Source organism: Adiantum capillus-veneris, chromosome 30 (genome assembly GCF_014529385.1).
Source record: "Adiantum capillus-veneris isolate H3 chromosome 30, ASM1452938v2, whole genome shotgun sequence".
NCBI lineage: Eukaryota > Viridiplantae > Streptophyta > Polypodiopsida > Polypodiales > Pteridaceae > Adiantum > Adiantum capillus-veneris.
In genome coordinates this window covers 63747547-63762234 of record NC_140960.1, presented here as the reverse complement: position 1 = coordinate 63762234, position 14688 = coordinate 63747547, and the positions used below count along the sequence as shown (strand labels likewise).

At 44.3% G+C, this 14688-nt stretch overlaps 1 protein-coding gene and 1 long non-coding RNA gene across 5 annotated transcripts in view; one reads left to right on the top strand and one right to left on the bottom strand.

Annotated features, from left to right (window-relative positions):
• Positions 1 to 14688, top strand: part of LOC147418084 (uncharacterized) — a 130786-nt gene that overhangs the window by 84671 nt on the left and 31427 nt on the right. The gene's annotated exons all lie outside the window — the stretch shown is intronic.
• On the bottom strand, positions 6388 to 6978 carry LOC147418085 (uncharacterized). The gene is made up of 2 exons (XR_015187328.1): positions 6909 to 6978; positions 6388 to 6839 (listed from the first exon to the last, which is right to left on the bottom strand). It is a non-coding gene; the product is annotated as an uncharacterized LOC147418085 (long non-coding RNA).

Sequence of the window (14688 nt, the reverse complement as noted above, 5' to 3'; positions counted from 1 at the left end):
TTCATTGCGACACATATTTGTACCTTTCGTACGTCTGCATGTCTATCTACACTGAGAACTCATGCAACCATTTCTTTGGTTTTATAGATGAGCCCTTTCGACGTACCATTCCTTATGTCATGTTGGTGAGTTTCTTGATGTACCATCAATCTGCTCATGCTTTCATCCCTTGGCATGACATAATATATGAAGCAATCACATGTATGCAAACAAATGGGTGGTTGTCCACAATAGGGGCAAGTAAGCTTTCCTTAAAATCCGTCAAAACTCGCCCATGCAAGGAAATTTTAGCGTACCGCCATTGAAATGGAATGTATTTTTCCTTCCCAAAATTTACCAATTTGGAACAACTTTCATTGAGACACTTTAGGGCATTTGCACATTGACTTTTGCAACACACTCCAGGAAATGCAATGTTTGAGGTTTGCAGTTTGGTCCAATGATGTGGATCGTACTTATGTTCCATAGCATCCATTGGATGAACCTTTCCTAAGGTCGGTCGAAACTTAAATACCATGTTCCCATTGTACACCTTTGGTATTTTCTTACACTTGTTTGGTTTCCACTACCTTTGAAAGAAGCTTCGTTAAAGTGTTGGGATTCGTGATTGTGTTAAAAAATGACAAAATACTATTTGTTCTCCTTTGCAAGGACCATAAGTGCTTTAAGTGTGGGGAGCAAGGACATGGCTATCGTTCTTGCCCCAAGAAAAATGCTTGCAATGAGACTCCTAGAGCTTCCACCATCGAAGCTCCAAAAGAGGATTCTCATTGCAAAGGTGCACCTCTCTCCTATGCTAGGGGAAAGGTAAGGGAGCATGATGCCTTCATTTTGTTTGACCCTGGCTCTACTCACAACTTCATATCAACGGAGTTGACCCACCAAGTTGGGCATTCAAGCGTTTGAGATGGGAGATGGTGTAACGGCCGACAATGCTTTCAAAGTGTGACCCAACGGGGGTTTTAAACCCACAACCTATAGGTTCATAGGCCAAAGCCTTACCGTTAGATCAAATCTTTCGGGACAGCTTTACCAAATAATTGTAACTTACTTTGAGCTTAATTAGCAATATCGGCTTGAGGCTACTAGTTGTGGGCTTGATTTAAATTGGTTGGCCTAAGCCTGATAGTGCCTTGATCACATCAACCAAAATAAGAATCGAGGTGGATGTGCATTCAACAATGAAGTGCACCTATGGTTCCCATAAAGCTTCCCTAACTTGGTTTATGTACCTTCATGTGTTTGTGTTTATCTTTCCACTGCAGAGTGTTCACAAGAAACCAACAATGTGGACTTGCAAAGGGGGAAGTGGATCAATAGTTTCCTTGCAAAATTGGATGGGAGACTAAGGTGGTCAACCACTAGGGAGATACAATCAAGTGCTCTATAGTTATTGAGAGTTTGGCATGCAGATACCATATTGCGAAGCAAAGCTTGTCAATTGTCTTTCCCTACAGAGAAGGTTGCATTTTGATATTGTAGATTTTGGAAGGAACTACAGCTTGTCAGCTCATTCAAAACGGAATCATCATTGAGGTAGGATAAGTGAAGCAAGTTCAATAACAAAATGCTTAAATCAATGCTAATTTTCACTTGCTAAGCTAGGTTGTATTATTTTGAAATGTTTATGCAAAAATAATGGTTGACTTATAAGACAACAGAACATAATTTGGCCCCACGATTTGTTTTCACCTCCTGTATTTTGGAAAATTCATTTTGCTCCTTACAGATCAACCGAGCGTGTGTCAATCAATCTCTACATATAACACACACACACACACACACACACACACACACACACACACACACACACACACACACACACACATATGTATATGTATATGTGTGTGTGTGTTATATGTGTATGAAGAAGTATTATTTCCTTGAAACAATTTTACTTTTGCTTTGTTCTAGCTTTCTTTTAGTGCTTGACTTTGCTAGGTAGTATAGAAAGTTGAAACAATTCTTGTTAAGAGTTTTTTTTTTTAATATTTACGTTTCAAGATAAATTTCTTAGTTCATAACATTGTAGTGTGTTGGAGTCTGCTTGATAGCAAGTGTTCACACACCCAAGCAGACAGACGTGTTAAATAGATATGAGGGGTTATTTGGCTATGTTGTTAGAATATATGTTCATAATTCCTAGGGTACAAAAATTGTTATAATGTTGAGCTAGAGCAAATGTTCGTACTTCAACTAAATAATAGTAGAACTATTTATAAAAAAATGATTGAAGTCACCGTGTCATTTCATAGTAATGGATATTAGAATGTCATCTGTCAAAGTTAAACTGTGATATGTTCACTCTCCTTGAAGGATGTCAATTTGTCATGTTGATGTGAGTTCGAGAAATGCAATCACACCTCTTTCATGTTAATACATTCACAAGTGTGCTTTAAGAATTTTTCCGTTCGAAGCTTCGCTTCAACTAGTTTTAAAGGATTGCGCCCACTCACTAACACCCACATGTCTCAGGGGTTGAACCATAGTGCGTGCGCTTAGAGCCCCTCACATTTACCACTAGGACAACTCCATTTGACCTATTGAATTCTTCTTATTGAATTAGAGCATCTTGGGTGCTCATACTCTAGATCGAATTCCAATGACACATTGTTTTTTTTGTCACCTTAAACTTGTTTGCTCACAACTCAAACGAAAAGTAAATGGTGCCATGTATTCTACTCCCCCCCTCTCCCCCAAACTTTTAATTATAGTCATCAAGTTTATGTCATATACATATGCTCAAAACCTTAAGTAGCATTTTCAAATACAATTATCTTTATCTACATTAGGAGTTCCTTTTAGTGCATGAATGAAACATTGAATTAGCGAGCTCCAATACTTAATGCTTGATAGAGAAGCTTTGACAAAGAATGTATGCTAGATAAAGGGTTTGCCTGTTAAGGAGAGAGTACCAAAGTTTTTTGTGCATGCTTAAGAAGCTCTAGAAGTAAGTATACCACCAAAAAAAAATTAAAAAATTAAATCATAATTTATACTTAGACTTGTAACGACTCTTTTTACAATTTTGTAGTGTGGCAAATTACGAAAAAGCACAGTTGTAGCATCTAAATGTCCAACGGTCATAGCGAGGGTGGAGTCAGTCAAACAATCCATAGGTATGTAAACAACTTGAATGGGAGTTATTGATCCTTTGTGCTCTTTTAATTTGTGCGCGATAGCTTTCCTTAGTATGTATGATTATCAGGTACATGGAAAAACCATGACACAAAAGCATTATATAAGCAATTACATAAGAGTGATAGACAGAGGCACATCGAAGCTTGACACAAAAATAAATAGTTATGGCTTATGCTTGTCATTGTAATGGAGACATTGCCTTTAGAAAGCAGCTTTTGTGGCTTGAAGGGGAGAGAAAAAAACATGAACCGACATAGTGTTGTCCCACACTCCGCAAGAAAGGATTTGTTGGTAAACTTTGTATATAGTCACACAAAAATGTGGATGAAGTCTCCAAACAACCAATGTTTTGGAGAGCTTATTTTTACTATCATAGTGACAGAAGGAGACGGTTATCAAGCAACCACACATACAAGTAGATCTAGTAGTCTAATTGCATGTTACAATGATCATTGGACTTTTTGATGTCACTCAAACTAGCATATTTGTAATCGAATTTACTATCGTTGTCTAAATAAAAATCAAATTCAAAGACACCCCGAACTAGTTATTTATTTTAATCGCAGTCCTATGGTTTGAGACAAAATTCATCAAAATTACATTGGCAGTGAGGTAATAAATACGCAAGAGAAGGAAAACGCACATGTAGGCTAGTACATGATTATAATGTAGAACGTGAGCCATTCCTCAATTGTATAGTGATCCTTATGGTGGCAATGAGGTAATAAATACTCTTAGGTCTTATCAAGCAATTCCCAACTATATATTGCTAGTTATGGCAATTGACCAAGAGTACATAGCATCGAGCAATCAAAAGACTTGACCATTCAACATATAATATTGGCATGACCCCAAATATGATACATGTGGGGGTTATTTTTGCTATCTATCTGTAAAGAACTTATAGCAAGCAGTGACAAACTCATGAAACTGGAAGGAGAGTTGTGTTAGAGAGAAAAATAAAATCCCTAGTTTCTAAAGCAATATAGTCAATATCAAAGGGGATTAAAAGTTATCATCATAATCGTTTATCTTCTTACATGAATTTATTAAAAACAAATTTTCACATAGACAATTCTATAGTCAGGTTTCTGACAAACATCTTGTTGGACATACCCTTTCCTTTTTTCCTTGTCTTGCTGAATTTCTTAGTTATTAACATTTTAGAGTGTGACAGTCTAGTTGGTAGGAAGTTACAACCTTGCATTGGAGCAAATGTGCATACTATAAGTCAATAACAATAGAATTATTAATCTAAATATGATTGAGGTCACCCTCTTATTTTGTATCAATGGGATATTAGAATGTCTTATGTGGTATCCTCACACCTTTAGAAGGATGTACTTTTACATCATATTGACGTTAGAGCAGTGCAATTACGTTTCTTTCATGTTAACAATTTACAAATGTGATTTAAGCAATTTGTCTCATTGAATTAGATAATTTTTGAGGTTCATACTTTAGCATGAATTTCAAAGATATTTTAATGTTTTCTTTGTTGTCTTAGACTATTTGCTCACATCCTCACATAGTCACTGTTCCCATGCAAGGTTATGTTTCCAATATGCTACCTCTGAGGGAATTTATTATAGCTCCAAGCCCACGTTTATTCTCTCCTTGCGCAACGATGCTTAGCCTCTAGTTACATCCATTGCTACAATGGGCTGCAAACCTCGGCTATATTCAATTGTTTGTGTACCTTTAAGCTACGAGCATATGAACAAATTTGGCAAAGTCGACAGCAGTGAAAGTTGGTTGCCTTGGCTTCTAGCCCACTATATTGTAGCTTTTGATTTGCAATCTTTGTATTGTTGCTATTCCTAAAGACGGTTTAAACCAAAATTCTACAACAATCATAAACAAGTAGTTCCACTTAATTACATATGCAAACTTGACATGAATGAAACTTAAGTTTGTATGGCTTTGAAAATATTCAAACAATTGTCCTCCATTGCTTTCTTGAACAGGAAATTCATTCCTACTCATCAATTACGTAATCTCTATCAATGAACCTAAGAAAGAATCTTTCAAATCACAATAAGAAGAAAATGTATATGTACTTTCCCTTGATCTCATAGAAACACAGAGGAGGGACATCACCTTATGTGTAGCATCATTACCCACCACAAGGATACTAACTACTATGATACCATCGAATTGTAGGTGTCATACGCCTCTCCTAAACCTCTCAAGGTGAGCTCCCTAGCGAGCTCTCTGACATAGGAGCATTGATATTGAACTATCCACCTAACGATAGGAATCCCATATTTATATAAAAGAGTCTTTGCCTGTTCGCACTTGGCCAAACACCAACCAAGCTTGACCCCATCTATGGTGTGCCAAGCTACACACCCTTGTGACCGTCCTATGCCTCTTCACATCTCGTGCAAGGGCATTACCCCTGTATTTATTACTGTTCATACTATGCAACACACTACTAATATGGTTGGGATTGGATAGCAAGAGGGGATCTCCGAGCCTTAGATGACTTTTGCATCCAAAGAGGCCTTTAGGAACCTTGGAAAACCAAGGTTCCAACCTTCCATACCTCTTGACTAGTCGAAAGCAGACTACATAGGCCATGTGAGGAGGTAGAATTTTCTATATATAAGATCTTCACAGCACCCAATGCATACATTAATCAATGTTCTTTACTAGAGGCTCAGTACAAGTACATCCTCTCCACATTCCATCTAGTAGAAGAAATGAATGTTGATAGAGAAATAGTGAATTTAAAACTTCGTCCCTTGGCCTGCAAACTCAATTGCTTTTCAACCATAGCTTTAATAGTGTACCATTTCCCTTTCCTAATTAAATAACACACACGACTAATGTGATTTTGTGTGGTAGACCAAGATAATCATCCAACAAGGTTATCCTTGAAAAGTCTCGCCGTCATATCTTCGTTTTTTCCCAAACCATAGAATGCATAAGTAATTCTAGTGTGACATAACATGTGATAATATAAAATTGGCTTCTATAAAATAAGTCAGAGAAAAGTATGGTGAATCTTGGCTTTTATGAAAAAATTCAAGAAAGTAAGGTGAATATCTAAGTGAGACTGAACCAGATAACAGTTTGAGCTGATGCTCCAAATAAAAAAAGGTACTCAAGTGCTAAGGGAGGCAAGTTTATGCATAGATATCGACGAGGTTGAAAGATGGTCGCCCACTGTACGTCTCAAAGGCAGTCACACATATCAGAAGGGTACGACTATTGCCCCTTGCTTGCTTTTCAAAGCCAAAAAAAGGAAAAGTGCTATTAATTGATGAATCAGTTGAGGCTCTACAGTTAATAGTACCAAGGCTTTAAATAGCTTTAAATAAAAGCCTTGTCCCACACTCAACAGTGAAATCTTTGAAAGCATGCAACTTGGGAAGACTGCACATTTTGTTGTCGATTGGGTGCGTTTCCACTGTATATCACTATCGATTACATATAACAGGGCTACAAAAACGTTCATTAGACTTCCACTTATGGACATGTTACCTCCTGCCAGCAATTCAACTTATCTAAGTTCAGCCTTCGAAGTAAAGGCAAGCTTCAGCTTTACAAGCTCTAGATATTTGGAATCAAATGCTTTACACTGCTTATGAACCTTATTTTGCCGAATTTCGCTGCGTATGGGTTAATGCAGGTGTATTCAAAATTTTGTTCCGAAGGCATGGCTACTTGATCCCCCGTGCACAATAAAAATCCTGTAAGCCACTCAATTGAGTGAACCCCAGTGTAGTGAATAGAATTCAATGATGAATTTCCAATTTCACCTTAAAAGAATTGAATTGGTTGCCTATGGTAGTTTTTGAATGAGGACCACACTGTCTCCTCTAAGAAACACCTGCAAGGCGGCCAGAAACAAAAATTTCACTTACCATTACTACACAAATGTTTTTGCACCATCTCTCTCTCTCTCTCTCTCTCTCTCTCTCTCTCTCTCTCTCTCTCGCTGCTCCTGCCCTTGCGCTGCCCTCCTGCCCCCGCCTCGTGCTGCTCCCCCTGTTCCTGCCCCCCCTACTCCCGCTCCCACTGCTACCCACGCGCTTTCTCGCTCTCCCCCCTCGCGCTCCCCTGCAACCCCCCCACCCCCTTCGCGCTCTCCCTGCAACCCCAACCCTAAGCGCTCCAACACCAACCCTACCCCCCCCCCCCCCCCGCCAGCCCAAGCGTAGAGAGAGAGTGGGGAGGGATTTTAGGCGCAGAGAGAGAGAGAGAGAGAGAGAGAGAGGAGAGAGAGAGAGAGAGAGAGAGAGAAATGAAATGAAATGTTATATTAACGTCTTCAAAAGGCCAAAGTGACCTATGAGACCAAAAAGTTACAATGTGGTGGCTCTCATACAAAGTCAGAGTAACAAGACGACAAAATGACAGAATGACAAAATGACAAAATAAAATACTATGGAATCTTAAACTGCTAGGTGTGGACTAGGCAGATAGCTAGATTACATGAGATCCAGCATCGATTGCTGGCGGATGTCATCAATCTCCTCCATGGCCAGTAGTCTGACCGGGCGTCGTGCATGTCGGGCCAAAGTGACCCGAATCCTCTGATGCAGCATCCGTCGATGCTGTGTAGTCCTCCGCAGTCGTGGGCGTCTGGATCTCCCCAACTCAGTCGCTCGGTCGATCAGTATGCCTCTGGTGTAAAGCGACGAGCTCTGCTGTGGTAGTAACTCCTCCGGGTGTCCAATGGCAGCTCTAAAGAAGTCTGTGATCTGTCTCTCTCATCAGGCTCTCTCTGTGTCTGCGCAGCTCGAGCAAGAACAAACCCAATCATCTCTGATCCTCGTACCGCATGACTCTAGAGAATAGTCCACAGCCCTCTCTGAACAAGCAATGGAAGCGGCCTCGTATCTCGTAGTAGACGGGGCAGCGGCATGTGTAGTGCAACTCTGTCTCAGGCTCGATGTCACACAGGGGGCATGTTCTCGCCTCTGCTGGTACTCCGCTGTATCTCCCAATCTCGATCCGCAGCTGGTGTGAAGATGTGCGTATCTGGCCAATAGCACATCGTATCCAATGAGACAAGTGGGTGTCCATGTATCTGGGCCTCGTCACAAAACCATCCTCCATAAGCTGGAGGAGATGCTCTCTGTAGAAAGCCATCTTCGTGCCCAGCTCCTGTGCTGGCTGTATCCATGTCCTCTTGGTGTCTAGCTGAGTCAAGTCCTGGCGAATGAGCTTGGTGATCTCGGACTGTGTAAGAGTCAGAGAGGGCGCATCCAGTGAGTATTGGAAGGGAGGAAATTTGTCTATGCTGAACCCATGCGCCTGAAACCAACATGCTGTATCTCCATGCATGGCTAACTGTCGAGAGGACTCAAGTGCAAGGCGTGCATATCTGTCTCTGGGAAGTTCCCACATGCGGTGTATGAAGGAGACAGATCTGGTGAGCGCCTCAACCACCAGTGGGGAGGGCAGCTAGCTCTGCTCGTACAATAGCACGTGGTACTGAAGCCTTGGCTCTAATAAGCCGCGAGATCATAGAGACCAGAGGCTTCTCCATGTCCCCCCATCCATCACTGCAGCCTATCCTCCCGTGATGATACAGTGAAGGTCCCCAAATCTCAGCTCCATAAAGCAATGCAGAAGCCACTAAAGTGTCAAAGAGCTAGAGCTTCGTCTGTGGGTACTCTCATCTGCTGTAATCTGCGTATCAATCTAGCTCTGGGCATTGTGTCAAATGCTTTGGAAATCCACAAAGCTACAATAGATCCGTCTCCCACGCGATCTGCCCTCCTCAATGATGGCTCTGAGTGTCAAGATATGGCCAAGAGTAGAAAAACCCCTCCTGAAACCTGCCTGCCCAGCTGCGCGTATCCCCTCCCTCTCTGCCCATCTACTCAGCTGCTACTCAAGAATAGATGCGTACAACCGTGGCAATGTGTGTCCAATCATGATAGTGCGATAGTTCCCAGGCTCCATAGGGTCTCCCGACTTGAAGATAGGTACAATAGTAGATAGGCTCCAAGTATCAGGCAAGCCCTCACACATGGCACGGTTAAACATAACTGCTAGAAGCTCTGCTAATAAATCTCTCGCATGCGTGAAATGCTCAGCCAGTAAGCCATCATGATCATATGCTCTCCCAGTCCTCATCCTGTCAATGGCCTTCCTCACCATCTCAGCGGTGAAAAAAGCACATGTGTGTGGGCATGGATCGGGGGGGTCGGGAAGGGGGGGCTGCTCAGGAACTGTGTACAGAGATGATGCATATTGGCCCCAGGCCTCTGTAGAAGTGATGGCAGAGGGGGGGAGTGCTCATGAAAGAGCCTCCATGCCTCACGTGAGTCCTGACTCAGGAATAGCTGGTATAGATCTTTCTCTAGACGAGCCAAAAATGCCCTCTTCTTCCGCCGTACTAGGCGTCAGAAGTCAATCTGTGACTGCCTATGAGCGATGTCCCCCAAAAGCACCTCCCTCTGAAGTCTAGCTCTAGTGTCCCGGCATTCCTCATCATACCAACTGTTCTGGGGCATGCTCCCCGAACGACGTCTCTGCTCAGGCTGGGTATATGGGTATGCCTCTGCTGCTGCATCACGTAGTGTCTGTGTCAGTATAGTAGTAAGCTCCTCCAGAGGTCGCCCTGGCTCCTCTACAAACAGGCGTTTGTAGATCCCATCTATGTATACAGAGTCCGTCTCCTGCGTGAAGGTGTAGCGAGTAGGGGCTGCTGCCCGTAGCCTGTGTGCTACACTAAACTGAAAGGAAATGGTCAGCGACACAAGAGCATGATCCACTGCCACACCAACAGGTCTGGGTCCAACCGCGAGGTCCTAGATACTAGAGATGAGACTTGGCTGTGCCATGACATAATCCACTGTGCTGGCTCCATGACTGTGTGGAAAGCATGTAAAACCCCCCGCAGCGGGAAATCTCTGTAGGCCATTCAAGATGGCCAACCCATGTGCAGTCCCCATGTCTATCAAGTGTCGTCCATACTCAATGTGTTCTTCATCCTGTGATAGTCTGGATAGGCCTGTCTCTACAACATCCAACTCTCTCAGCATCTCCTCTCAAGTATCATAAAATACTATCTGATGATGGGCAGTCCTAGCATTGAAATCCCCTAGAAGGATGATGTCACCATCTCTAGAGAACTCCCATATGTCATCATCTAGAATAGAGAAGGGGGACTGTCCTCTGGGTGGTGCATAAACTGACGTACTCGGGGGGAGTAGCAAATAGCAATGTAAAGATACCTGCCTGTCTCTGCTCTCAATCTCACCCACATGTACCTAGCTTGCTCATCCTTGCGGGCTATATGTATCAATGGCTGCAACTCCTCCCTGAATAACACTGCCAGTCCTCCTGAGCCCCGCCCTCTGTGCTCTGATCGTGTCTCTTGTCTACAGGCTGTCTCCCATCTATATCCACTAATGTGAGGCATAGATTGCCCCGGGGCCTGTTGTGTCTTAGAGTAGAAGACGATGTCTCTTCCCAAAAAACTATCCTCAAAAGCACCCACATCAAGGCACATAGATCCATTACAATTCCACGTGGCAACTTTGAGTGTGGTCCCATAGGTCTCGCATCGTCATGTGGAGCGCCGCTCTACAATCACCACCCGGCCATCTCTGTAGAAGGCTGTCTTTCCCTTGCCGCTTGAATCTCTTGCATTACCTCTCTCATATGCGCAAGCTTTGTGAGAGTGAGGTCATCTCCAAGGAATATGCTCGTTTTCTTTAGTGTAGGGCGCTTCTTCAAGAAGCCCTTTGCCTCAATGGATGGGAAACAGATGATTAAAGCTCTCCCTTTTGAAGTCTCCCCATTGCCTTGTGTCTTCTTCCCTACCCTCCATGCCTTTGTATGAGTAGCCTCACTACCCATCATGCGGAGAAGTTATTCGACTTCCCCTTCCACATCATCTCGGTCTTTTTAGACCGGTTACTCTTATATGCAAGGCTCTAGTTTTCCTTCGTTGTTCTTCTTCTAGAGTCATGTTGATGATTGTAGGAGTGGGGACGGATGTGGTTTCTTTCCCTTTCCCTTTCTTAGCAACTTCTATCCATTTCTCGGCCTCATCCACCTTCTTCTGCGTCTTCGTGATCACATCCATCCACGAAGGCGTCTTTACCACCTTCCGTTTCTCCTCCTCTGTGATCATCCGTACCTGCTCCTTGATGACCTTGATCTCGTCTATCACCGACGGCTGAAATTCCCCTTCTTCCAGTCCACTGCTTACTCTATCCGCAAGCTCTCGCTTGAGGGCTGTGACCTCTTCTCTAAGTGCTTTTGAATCCACCTTAAATGCTTGTAGCTCTGCGTGCAAGTCCTCTTTCTCCTTCTTCCATTGCACGCCTTCATTGAGAAACATTTGAAGAAGGTTGCCTTCTCTTTCCACCATCCCTCCGTCTCTGCTTCCCATTCTTTCATCTCCCTCTCCATTTGTGTTATCCGCTTGTTTGTAAGCACAAAGGTTGCCTTCGTATGGGGCTTACATACTGGCAAAATGATCATGGCCTCCACTGGCAAAGCGCTCATGGCCTCCATTGGCGATGCGGGTATAGCTCGATGCTCTGGCTCGGCTGAGTCCATGAGAGAGAATCTATGTCCGGATCTATAGTGGCCGGCACACTAGAAAACAATACAAACAAGGATACGCAAGCGAGGGTATCTCCTCCTCAGCTCGTCTAGCCAAACACGGCTTACAATACAAAAAGGAAAGGGGTCGGAGCACGGTGATCTGCCCTTCTGCTGGCATACAAAAATGAGGGCTCGAGACCCACTTGAGAGACCCGTGAACCTTCAAAAAAGCGAGAAGCTCTGGCTCGGCTGAGACCAGCCCGCAATAGAATATCCACAACCCGATGAAGGTGTATACATGAGATCAGCCCCTCGGCGGGCATTAGCCACTGAAACAAATAGCATGAAGGGCCTTGCGCCCACTGTCTTGTACTGAGCCTGTCGAACCTTCCAGACAGAGAAAATCGGTAGCCCCCTTTGTAAGGATGCTCTCGGCTAGGCAACCAACCCCGCAGGGTGAAGAGCATATATCGCTGCCCCAAGACCTACTGGCAAGAACAACCTGTAACAACCAAGGGCGCAGCACTGCTGGCTGCTGGCAAACCACCTGCAGCTGTCCTCCTCGTTGCAGAGAAACCCTCGCGCTCAGACAACAGCCCACAAGACCTGCTCGCGCTCAGACAGTAGCTTGCACAGCATCCTGCCAGACCTTCTCGCGCTCAGACAGCAGCCCGCACAGCCTCCCGCCAGACATGCTCGCGCTCAGACAGCAGCCCGCCAAAGAGAGAGAGAGAGAGAGAGAGAGAGAGAGAGAGAGAGAGAGAGAGAGAGAGAGAGAGAGAGTTTTTAGGCATAGAGAGAGAAAGAGAGTGGGGGGAGGGGAGGAAAAAAAAAAGGGACGTAGAGAGAGAGAATCCACGAGCGTACATGGAGAAAGAGGGTAGGGAGAGGGGGGGGGGGGGGGGGGGGGAGAGAGGAGAGAGAGAGAGAGAGAGAGAGAGAGAGGATCTGTGAGCGTAGAGAGAGAAAGAGGGTAGAAAAAAAAAACAGCTTTGTCCTCTTCTTCACTTCTCTATCTCTCCCCCTTTCCTTTTGCCGACTTCAATCATGAGAAAACAAAATGGCAAGGATGACCCTATGGAGGATGCCATTCAAAAATGCAAAGAAGAAATGAGTGAGTCCATCAACAAGATCAATCGCCACCTCCTAGGTACTATTAACGCACTCGACGAGCGCGTGGCGACACAAGAAAGCACGATACATACACTTGAGGATCGTGTGAAGGCCCAAGATGAGAAAATCGCACTACTCAAGAAAGAGCCTGAGGATCGTGTGAAGACCCAAGATGAGGAAATCGCACTACTCAAGAAAGAGCTCGCAGAGGTGAGATCGCAAAACGTCCTCGAAGAGGGAGAGCTTCAACCCTCAGTAATTGAAGAGCTTAACATGATTAAAGAACAAGTGCGGGCCATCAAAGAAGGTGGGAAGCAACAAAAAGAAACGACGACCTCGTGGGTAGACATAATCTCAAAGACCCAACAAAAAGCAGAAAAGGCCGAAAAATGGATCGAGATTGTCAAGAAAGAATAGGGCAAGGAATCATTGAGGAGAGCATTAGAGACTAGATCGAGAGCATATGCAACCTTGGGAGGACCGGAGAGGATGTGTTCGCAGGTTCAGTCTTTTTGACACTCTAGTGACCTCAACTATGCTCTACAAAGTTCAGGTATGGGGACCCTCGGTAGACCATCATGGGAGATCTGGCAACACAGATGTATGGAGATGTATGGAGAGACCTCTGGTCTCTATGATCGCTCGGATGATTCGGGCGAAGGCCTCAGTGCCGCATGAGATTATATGAGCCGAGCTAGTAGTTGCCCCCCCCCCCCCCTCCTCGTGGTTGAGGCATTGACTAGATCAGTATCCTTTATCAACAGTTTATGGGATCTCCCTAGGGATAGATATGCTCGGCTTGCCTTGGAGTCATCTCGACAACTAGCACTACAAGGAGATACAGCATGTTGATATGGACAGATGACAGCATGGTTTTAGGCACATGGTTTCAACATGGATAGATTGCCTCCGTTTCAATACTCCCTAGATGCACCCTCCCTGTCTCTCACACGAACAGAGATCATCAGACTCATACGCCAGGATTTGACTCAGCTAGATACAAAGAGCACATGGATACAGCCGACACAAGCGTTGGGAACGAAGATGGCCTTTTACAGAGAGCATCTTCTCCAACTCACAGAGGACGGTTTTGTGACTAGGCCTGCATACATGGATACGCACTTATCTCATGGGATACGATGCGCTATTGGGCAAATACGCACATCCTCACATCAGCTCCAGATCAAGATTGGCCGATTTCGAGGGGTGCCAGCAAGGGCCAGGATATGTCACCTATGTCACTTAGAACCAAAGACAGAGCTGCACTACACATGTCATTGCCCGGCGTACTATGAGATTCGCGGCTGCTTCCACTGTCTGTTCAGAGAGGGCTTCGGACCATTTTCTAGAGTCATGAGATACGGGGATCAAAGATGTCTCGGATTGTTCCTGCTGGAGATACGCAGACTCAGGGAGAGCTCGCTGAGGACATCAAGGGAGAGAGAGTCTCAACGACGAATCACAGATTTATTTACACAAGCCAAGGGAGAGGCAGAGGAGCAGTCACCACAACAGATCTCAGAGCCCACCCACACTAGAGGTATGTTGATTGATCGAGCCATGGAGCTAGGCATATCCTGACGCCCACGACCTCTAGGGATCTCCCACCATCGACGAAGGCTGCAACAGAAGATACAGATCACTCTAGCTCGACATGCAAGACGCCCAACCACAGTACTCACCATGGAGGATGTGGATGAGATTCGACAGCGACCGATGAGAGATTTCATCTGAACCCACCAACCCCCTATCCCCCCCCCGCAAATCAGTCTCAGATTCTTTTTCTTAATGTTTCTAGTGTTAGTTCTTTGTACTTTCCGTACTAAGACATGATATCAAATTCACCAATTGTAACTTTTTGGTCTCATAGGTCATTTTGGCCTTTTGAAGACGTTAATATAACTTTTCATT